Source organism: Dipodomys ordii, unplaced genomic scaffold, assembly GCF_000151885.1.
Source record: "Dipodomys ordii isolate 6190 unplaced genomic scaffold, Dord_2.0 Scaffold55, whole genome shotgun sequence".
NCBI classification, from domain to species: Eukaryota; Metazoa; Chordata; class Mammalia; order Rodentia; family Heteromyidae; genus Dipodomys; species Dipodomys ordii.
Window position 1 is genome coordinate 5,009,213 of NW_012267271.1, and position 10,291 is coordinate 5,019,503.

The 10,291-nt window shown below is 50.9% G+C and overlaps 1 protein-coding gene across 3 annotated transcripts in view; it reads right to left on the reverse strand.

The window, feature by feature from the left end:
• Zer1 (zyg-11 related, cell cycle regulator) overlaps positions 1 to 10,121 on the reverse strand; it is a 34,164-nt gene extending 24,043 nt beyond the window's left edge. For all 3 annotated transcript variants that reach the window (XM_013021496.1, XM_013021497.1, XM_013021495.1), the window contains exon 1: positions 10,002 to 10,121. The gene's annotated coding sequence lies outside the window, so the exon portion shown is untranslated. The remainder of the gene's footprint in view (positions 1 to 10,001) is intronic.
• Between the last annotated feature and the right edge of the window lie 170 nt (positions 10,122 to 10,291).

Consider the following 10,291-nt stretch of genomic DNA (forward strand, 5'->3'; position numbering starts at 1 on the left):
CGGAAGTGGCACTGTGGCTCAAGTGGTAGAGCGCTAGCCTTGAGCTGAAGAGCTGAGGGACAGCGCCCAGGCCCAGAGTTCAGGCCCCACAACCGGACCAATAAAGAAAAACAACAACAAAAAAAAAACAATTAGCCACTACCTCTCTACCACTTGAGCAACACCTCCAGTCTTGAGCCTGACACAGACAGTACACAACAAACACTGAGGCTGTCATACAGGTGAGGAAATGCATGCTCAAGGCAAAGGGCTACTTTGTGTACTCGGGGTTGGAGCCTGGTTTCTTGGATTCTACCACACTGGCTCTCAGAGGGTGCCAACAGTGCTGAGCTTCTAGGAAACTTGCAGACTGCAAGAATGGAGCAGGTCACAGTGTGCTGTGTGTCTGCAGTTGGGCAGCTCTGAGAGCAGGTGATGCCACAGACCAGAAACTGCATGGAAGGTGGGCAGTCCCAGCTCCAAGTCTCAATCCCCTATTCCCCCACCCCCCCCTCTGGTCAGTCCTGGGGCTTGAACTCAGGGCCTGGGTGCTGTTCCTAGGCTTTTTAAATTTTTTTTGGTCATTTGTGGGACTTGAATTCTGGGCCTGAGTGCTGTCCCTCAGCTCTTCAGCTCAAGGCTAGCACTCTATTACTTGAGCCACAGCGCCACTTCTGGTTTTCTGGTGGTTTATTGGAGATAAGAGTTTCACGGACTTTCCAGCCCGGGCTGGCTTTGAACTGCGATCCTCAAATCTCAGCCTCCTGAGTAGCTAGGATGACAGGCGTGAGCCACCAGTGCTGGGCTCCTAAGCTCTTTTACTCAAGGCTAGCCTCTACTACTTGAGCCACAATGCCACTTCTGGCTTTTTCTGTGTATGTGGGTACTGAGGAATTGAACCCAGGTATGGGTTCAATAGGCTAGGCTACATTCCCAGTCTTTTTTTTTCTTCTTCTTCTTGTCATGGGGCTTGATATCTGGGCCTGAGCACTGTCCCTCAGCTCTTCAGGTCAAGCACTTTACCACTTGAGCCACAGCACCATTTCCGGTTTTCTGGTGGTTAACTGGAGTCTCACGGACATTCCTGTCCATCTGGCTTTGAACTGAGATCCTCAGATCTCATCCTACTGAGTAGCTAGGATTACAGGCGTGAGCCACCAGTGCCTGGCTCAACCCGCTATTTAAAAGAAGGTGAACTGGGGCAAGGATTTTCACCTCTCTGTGCCTTACCATCTTTTCCTCTAAAACAGGAATAAGAAACCATCACACACCATAGTGCCAACTTCTTAGGCGGCTGAGGCAGGAGAAGTCTGACACCTGCCTGGGCTACACAGCAAGTTCAAAGGCATCCCAAGACCATGTATCAAAGTCAATTTTTTTGTGTGGGCCAGTAATGGAGCTTGAATTCAGAGCCTCATGCTCTTGCTTAGCTTTTTCACTCAAGGCTGTTGCTTACCACTTGAGCCATACCTGCACTTGTGGCTCTTTTGCTGGTTAACTGGAAATCAAGAGTCTCACGGAGGGCTGGGAATGTGGCTTAATGGTAGAGCGCTTGCCTTGCATGCATGAAGCCCTGGGTCCGATTCCTCAGTACCACATAAACAGAAAAAGCCAGAAGTGGCGCTGTGGCTTAAGTGGCAGAACACTAGCCTTGAGCTGAAGAGCTGAGCTACAGCGAGCGCCCAAGCCCAGAGTTCAAGCCCTATGACCGACAAAACAAACAAATGAGTCTCACAGATTTTTCTGCCCAGCTCTAAATCATGATCCTCAGATCAGCTAATTCTAGCTTTCTGAGTAGCTAGAATTATAGGTGAGAGCCACTGGTGCCAGCTTCAAAGTAAAAAAAAAAAAAAAATTTAAAGCAGGGTGAAAATGGAGGTATAGCTCAATGTTAGAATGCTATCTAGCTGTTCAGGACCCTGGATTCAATCTCTATCTAGTACTATGCAGGGAAAAGACCCCATTCTTATCATGACTATCTGCCCTGGCCCTCATGCAGATCAGGGACGGTATCCCCTAAGCCAAGACCTCCCACAAGGCCCAATATGTCAGCTGTCCAATGGGAGAGGTGACACCTTGAAGGGAAGGCAGAATGAGCAGGATTCTCAGATTCGGCTTGGCCTTTGCCTGCCTCCACTCCTTCCAGACTTGAAGCAGTAGCCCTTTCCTGCCTAGGAGGCTGGAGCCAGAAGACAGGGCCACAGGCAGGTCCTGCTCTGCCAGGAATCTCTTCCAGCAGTCACCCCTGGCCTTTGGGACTGGAGCCAGCTTTCTGGCCCCCAGGGTCCCCTTTGACCCTCTCGTCTAGTCAGATGGCCTCCTTTCCTGGACTGGCAGAAGGCCTGAGGCTCAGATCATCTTTAGGTCTTTCATCTGGGACCATCCAAATTCAACATCATTCGTTCCACTTCCTGCTGTAAATACTGTTGCCAGGCTTCCCAATCACATTCCTACATCTCCTTCCTCCAGATAGTACTACCTAGGGCACTGTTTTTGAGTTCTCCTGTTAAACTAGCTAGTCCTCCAGTCCCAGGACAAGGGTGGCCACCCCTACACTGCTAGGGTGCCCCCATGGGGTGCCTCACAGGCATCCTTAGCAGACAGTAGCCTCTGGAAGACAGGAACCTGACTTGTCTGGCATGGCTTTCCTGTACCTAGCCTTCCCTCAGCAAGGTGAGCAAGCCAGGCAAGGTTCCATCCCACACAGAACATCTTGGCTCTGCGGGGAAACACACAAGGGCTGAAGCACACAAATGCATTATCATGTAACTGGGCCCAGGGTTCTGAAGCTGACAAGAGGGCTGTGAGGCCCAGAAACCCTCCTACCTAGGGGCCTTCCTTGGAGCTGGCCAGCTCCCCCTCCTAGCCACCCCTCCCCCAGGTCCAGGGATTTTACTCAAGTGCTATGGCTGGTGCTCTACCACTTGAACCATGCTTCCTACTGAACTGGGGATGGAGACTCAGGGATTTTCCTGCCAGGCAGGCCTTGAACATGATCCTCCAGGTATCAGCCTCTTGAATGCCTAGCTTCAGGCCAGGCTTCTTTAGAAGAGGCATTTCAGCTGAAACTGCAAAGATCAGTCCTAGATAAATATGGTGCTGCAGAGAAGAGACAGGTGTCCTGGGATGAAGGGAAAGAGGTGCACAGGCTGAAAGGAAGGGTGCTGGATGTTGACACCATGGACCCAAGCCCTGGGACCTAAACACAGGAAGCTGTGTTCACAGATCCTGACACACAGCAGTTTTCAACAAATGCCATGGCCCGAGTGAAGACTCACTGACCATGATTCCCTGGAAACTGATCACAGCCAAGGCCTCTGACTGCCTGTGTGGGAGAGAGCCACCAGGGGCTTTGCCCTTCCCGCAGGTCAAGGCCTAGGGTAGCCAGGCAGCTACTCCTCAGGTGGAGGAGGCACCACCACCTCAATTGCTAAGGTCACCAAAGGCTCCCAAAGCAGGCAGTGACTGAAAGGTGGCTAGCCAAGAGGCCTGAGGGCTCGACGCCCTGCCCAGGTCAGCTTAGGCACGGTGCCTATCAGAGACAACCACCTCTGCCTACTCTACCTAGCGCTCCCTGCCTATGCCAGCTCAGACCTGGTGCCCATCAGAGATACTCTGCTCACTCTATCTACCCCTTAGAATTGAGGGACTCTCATTCTTAGGTTTTTTTGTTTTTTGTTGTCAGTTTTAGGGCCTGGGCACTGTCCCTGAGCTTTTTCACTCAAGGCTAGAGCACTGCCACTTGGAGCCACAGCACCACTTCCAGTTTTCTGAGGGTTAATTGGAGTTAAGAGTTTCATAGTCTTTCCTGCCCAAACTGGCTTTAAACTGTGATCCTCAGATCTCAGCCTCCTGAGTAGCTAGGATTACAGGTCAGCCACTGGCCCCAAACTCAAATTTTTAAAATTGTTATTATAAAGATGATGTACAGAGGAGGAACCCTCATTTTGGGGGCAGGCACAGCCATCTGGATTCTAGCATGGGGACAGAAAGGATATTGATTTTGACAGCCCGCCATACAAGGAGAAACTTTGTATTATCCATCCATTTTCCTGCAAGTTCTCTAAAACAGGATCCTCCTGGGGAAGAGCCAGTGGGAAGGGAAAGAGAAAAACAGTAACCATAGCTCTAGAACCCCACCTCCATGTTGGATGCTCTGGAACCAAGCTAATTCCCTACAATCTTTATTTCAGTCTCCTATTTAACCAATACAATATGTCCCCCCCCACACACACATACAGGGCCACTAGTGAACTAATGGGTCACATAACAATCTGTCTCCAACCCCTCCCCCAGCCCATGAGCTCTGGGACATTGGCACCCACACCCACACCCACATCCCGGCGCCGACTTGTGCCTGGCATTCAGCAGCAACATACAGTTGGTTGGTGCAGGAAAGGTCTTGGCAAGGCCCTCTGACATGGCCAGCCAGCTTATTCACTGACAAGATGTTGAAGCTGACAAGATGTTGAAGGACAGGACGTGAAGCTCGACTGAGATCTCAAGATGGACAGAGCTAAACACAAGCCTAAGCCAAAGCCAGAATTCTCCTCACCCCTAAAGCTCTTCCATCATACATGCATGCTAGAGAGCAGAGGAGCGAGGTCCAGAGGAGGCAGCAAGGGCAAGCACAGCATCCTGACACAGAGAACAGAGGCGCTGGGGAGCCTTGGAGCACCGCCCACCTTGTGAAATATTAACCCATGAGCTGGGGCAGCCCAAACAAATGCCCTACTTACTAAGGCTAGATGCTCTAGGCCAGGGAAGATCCTGGACAAGAGGCTGGACTGAGAGGCTGCTGTAAAGGGAATCAGGGAAAATGTCAGAGACTCCAGGGAACAAAGGTGCAGGTGAAGGTCAGAGATCACTTGGCTAAATCTGAGGGCAGGTAATGCTAGGAAGATATAGAAATAGAGTGAAGGCAAGGTGTGATGGTGCATGCCTGTAACTAAAGCAGGAGGAATAAGAGCTTGAGGCAGGGCTGGTCTATAGAGATATTGTTAAGAAAGAAGGGAGGAAAGAAGGAAGGAAGGAAGGAAGGAAGGAAGGAAAGAAAGAAAGAAGGAAAGCAGGGCTGGGAAGGTGGCTGAGTGGTAGAGTGCTTGCCTTGCATGCATGAGGCTCTGGGTTCGATTCCTGAGCACCACATATGCAGAAAAAGCGGAAGTGGCGCTGTGGCTCAAGTGGTAGAGTGCTTGCCTGGAGCTGAAGAGCTGAGGGACAGCACCCAGGCCCAGAGTTCAGGCCCCATGACTGGCAAAAAAAAAAGGAAGGAAGCAAGCAAGCAAGCAGGGTACCAGTACCAGTGGTTCACACCTATAATCATAGCTACTCAAGAGGCTGAGATCTGAGAATCATGGTTTAAAGCCAGCCTGGACAGACAAATCCGTAAGACTCTATTTTTTTTGGGGGGGTGGTCAGTCATGGGGCTTGAACTCTGGGTCTGGGCACTGTCCCTCAGCTCTTCAGCTCAAGGCGAGTGCTCTACCACCTAAGCCACAGCGCCACTTCCGGTTTTCTAGTGGTTTATTGGAGATAAGAGTCTCATGGACTTTCCTTGCCTGGGCTGACTTTGAACTGTGATTCTCAGATCTTAGCCTCCTGAGTAGCTAGGATTACAGGCGTGAGCCATCAGTGCCCGGCAAGACTCTAATCTTAACCTGCAAAACTCTGGAACTAGAGGAATGGCTCAAGTGGTAGAACACCAGTTGTGAGTGGGGAAAAGGTCAAATAAGAATTCGAGGCCCTGACTTGAAGCCTTGGTATTGGCATTAAAAAAGGGGGGGAGAGGGGGAGAGATCAGGAAGGAAGTAAAGGAGGAAGGGAGGAAGAAAAAGAAGGAGGGTGGGAGGGAATGGAATGGAATGAGGGAGGAATGGCTGCTGGTATCTCCATCCTCTCTTGATAAAGAAACAATTACCAAATACTATAAAAGGGGGCGGGGCACAGGCCTGAGTGCACTAGGGCAGGCTAGGAACCAAACTGCCTGTGTTCTGTTTGTGCCAACTTCATGACCACACTCATGCAGAGCACCACTGGTACGTCAGTCCTTGGTATCTACTAGATGGCTTCATGTCCCAACCCCAAACAAGGATGTGCCGGAGTAGCCAGAGATGATCCACGTATACAATTTACTAGCTTGAGACCCAGGGCTTTGAGCTTCCCAGGCATGTTCTCATTGGTCCCACAAACAGACCTGGCAGGGGTGGTTCCTCCAGGATGGCTTCTCTTTTGGACATCACCTGCCACTGTCTTTACTGTCCTTACAACCTGGAACTTTCTTGTATAGCAAACACAGACGATGAGGCATTATGGGAAGTATGCCACTGGCACTGCCACAGGACTAGACGCTTCCTTTCTGACACCCCAGGGCCTCCATTACAGTGTGTAGAAGGTGGTTGTGGTACGCTTGAGCCAGCTGGGTTGCCCACCTTCAGTCTGGTCAGTCTTTCACATAGATGTGTGCTATAGATGGTACCTGCTGAGGAAGGCGCAGAAAGAATGGCAGAAGGCCGGGCGCTGGTGGCTCATGCCTGTAATTCTAGCTACTCAGGAGGCTGAGATCTGAGGATCACGGTTCAAAGCTAGCCCGGGCAGGAAAGGCCGTGAGACTCTTATCTCTAATAAACCACTAAGAAAACCAGAAGCGGTGCTGTGGTTCAAGTGGTAGAGCGCTAGACTTGAGCTGAAGAGCTGAGGGACAGCGCCCAGGCCCACAGCTCAAGCCCCATGACAGACAAAAAAAAAAAAAAGAATGGCAGAAGGTAACCAATAATTCTCAAGGGCAGCCAGGCTCCTAGAGCCCCTTCTGCCTACTCAGCTCTCATTGCTGGGAAACCAGCTCCAGTGACAGCTAAGCAGATACGCCATTGGTCTTCAAGTAGCCCCACAAGGGTCTCTGAACCCAAGAGCAGCTGACATAATGAAGCCAAGCGAGAGCTAAGAGCTCGTGGCATCTGTAGAGAGCTTCAAAGGGCACCAAGCTCCTTCATAACCCATCTTCCCATTGGCCTTCAGGTAAGGGAAGATGATGTCATTTACTGGGTATGGAGGGAGACTGAGACCCACAAAATATACGGGAATTATCCAAGATACAGTGCAAACCAGCAGTACAGCTGTGGCATGAATGTGAGCTCCGAAGTCAATATTCTGGGGTTCCAGCTGCAGCTACTCTAACATGTGGGGCGGGTGGGGGGGCACTCAGCTTCTTAGTACTCTGGACTTTTGTTTTCATTTTTATTTTTGCAATGCTAGAGATGGAATCTGGTGTGTCAGCCATGCTAGCCAAGCATACTACCATTGAGCTACACCCTCTCAGTCCTTTGCCCTTTCATTTTCAAATTCTCTGGCTCTGTTCAGCCTATGATTGGGATGTGATGATGTAGCCAGGCATGAAGGATAAGTAGGGAAATACAAGGTGATTGTCTTATAACACAGGCTGCAAAACCTCAGCCTCTGCCAGGATCAACAGCTTCCACCTACTGCCTGGCCATACGGATCCAACCTCACAAGTGAGGCCCAACCTGTCCCCAATCACACTCAACCAACACCACCATTTTACTCAGGAGAAAAAGGGGGATTTCCCTATTGAATAGTCCTATCACCTTCCCCTGTTAGCAAAGAGGCCAGGACCAAGCTACCAAATTTCCTGTAGGAACTGCTACTAACATCAGTGTTATTGCAGGTGGCAGGAAGTCTCTACCTGGCCTCATCAGTATCCCCCAAATCCTACTTGCCCAGGGTGGCAGCCAGAGCTGGTGCCACCACCAACTGGTGATGAAAGCACTCTGCAGGAGACATGCAGACAGACAGTGCCTTGACATCAGTAACCACCACCACCATGAGGGCTATGTACTCAGCCCATGCTGTGCTCTACCCTGAACTGCACACTGCTGGTTAACAGATGAGAAGACTGAGGTAGGAAGAGGTATGATTTAACTACCATGTCCTCTAGCTGTCTTGTTTGTATTTACTGTATCAACGGTCATTAAAAAAATAGGACTAATGGGCTGGGAAGGTGGCTCAGCAGTACAGTGCATGCCTTGCAAGCATGAGGCCCTGGGTTCGATTCCTCAGCACCACATAAACAGAAAAAGCCGGAAGTGGCGCTGTGGCTCCAGTGGTAGAGCACTAGCCTTGAGCTGAAGAGCTGAGGGACAGCGCCCAGACCCAGAGTTCAGGCCCCATGACTGGCAAAAAAAAAAAAAATAGGACTAAATGGAGCTATGGCTCAAAGTGATAGAGTGCTAGCCTTGATTGCAAAAACTCAGGGACAGTACTTAGGCCCCATAACCAAAAAAAAAGGAAAAGGGCACTTATAACATAAGTCAGAGCACAATAGCCATTTGTTATCTGAAACAAATCTGCATTTTTTTCAACGACAAGACAATCCAACAAAAGTGCTCATTAGGCACCCATGGCCCTGCATGCTCCCTGCATGCTCCCCACCATTATCTGGTCCCAGCTGTTTTCCAACTTCCTTGACAACCACTCTTCAGTTCCTTTACCCTACCTTCTCTTGTTGATTTTTTTTCTCTTCCTTTGGCCAATATCTGAAACTTGGGGGCTTACCTCAATTGGCTTTGCTTGCTTGTTTCACACTCTACCACTTGAGCCATACCTCCAGCTTAGCTTTTTGTGGTTATCTTTGAAAAAAATTTTTTGTATGTGTGTGGGTTGTAGGACCTGAACTCTGGACCTGGGTACTGTCCCTCAACTCTTCAGCTCAAGGCTAGTGCTCTACTCCTTGAGCCACAGCACCACTTCCAGCTTTTTCTGCTTATGTGGTTCTGAGGAATTGAACCCAGGGCTTCATGCATGCAAGGCCAGCACTCTTCCTTTAAGCCACCTTCCCAGCCCCTGCAGATTATTTTGAAGCCAGCCTAGGCTGGCATTGAATCATGATCCTCTGAGCTCTCAACCTCCTGGGTAGCTAGGATAACAAGTGTGGGCCACTGATGATTGTTTTTTGTTGTTGTTTTGAATTATGAGGTATACCACCTCAGAATCTTTGCACCTGCTGTTCAATGTTCTGCCACCAGAGAACTGCATGGCTTGCTCCCTTATCTCTGCTTAGAGACCTTCCCTCACCCCTTCTATTTAAAACAAGAAAAGAAAAACAAAAAGAGAAAGAAAGAAGGAAAGGAAGAAAGAAAGAAAGGAAGGAAGGGGGAGGAAGAGGGAGAGAGAGAGGGAGGGAGAGAGAGAGGCAGAGAGGGAGAGAGAGAGTCAGAGAGTCCATTTTTTGGCCTTCTCCATGGTCCTTTCTGCTTTTTCTCCTGACACTTATGACCTCTTTAAATACGGTATGTCTACTAGTTGCTGAATGAGCAAACGTAGAGTGGCCCCTCCCTTGGTGACAACCATCTGCTGTAAGCACAACCTCCTGCCACCTTTTCAAAGCTGTCTCTCACCATCATTCCAACCAGTCTGAACCATTCTGCGAGAAAGAGCATATAGAAAGTCTCCTCACCCCCACCCCCACCGTGCCACATGCCCTCCCTCTGACAAACCAATTGTTACAAGCACAGGTAAACACCAGAAGGCTTGCGATCCCTCGCCAAGGATCCGCCAAATCAAGTTCCTCCCCCAGGGTTGTGTGGCGAGGCCGGCAGGCCGTTTCGCTTTCAATCCGCCTCTCGGTTTCCTGGGTCCTCGGAGAGCAAGCCCACCACCCCTTTCCCCACTCTGTTCTACCTCCCTGAACTTGTCACCCCCGCAGGGCGCCGGTGCAGACCCGCAGGCACCCCGCTCTGCTGGGGGGAGGGGGCCTCAGCTCCTCCAACAGGTAGGAGGAGCAGAAGCTCGATCCCCCATCTTGGAGGGGCGTCATTCTCTCTCCGGAGGGAGCGGGGATTTAGAGGCACCATTTCTCGCAGCTGGCGCCCCAGGGCGACGCGGGGAGCCCCCCGCCGACCCCTGGTCCAAGTGGACCCCGGCGAGAAGAGGTTGCAAAGCTTAGGCCCGGGAGGGAGGAGGGGAAGGAGGCGGGCGCAGGGACAAACCCGGGGCCCCGGACCTACCCTGGGCCGGGCCGCCCCGGCGCAGGCTGCGGCGGGGTCTCCGTGGAAGAGGAGGTGCGGGGGACGGGGCCGGGAGAGTCCGGGGCCAGAGCGCCGAGGGAGGGGGGGTCCCGTCCGTCCAGAGCCTTCTTAGTACTCTGGACTTTTGTTTTCATTTTTATTTTTGCAATGCTAGAGATGGAATCTGGTGTGTCACACAGCACCACTTCCAGTTTTCTGAGGGTTAATTGGAGTTAAGAGTTTCATAGTCTTTCCTGCCCAAACTGGCTTTAAACTGTGATCCTCAGATT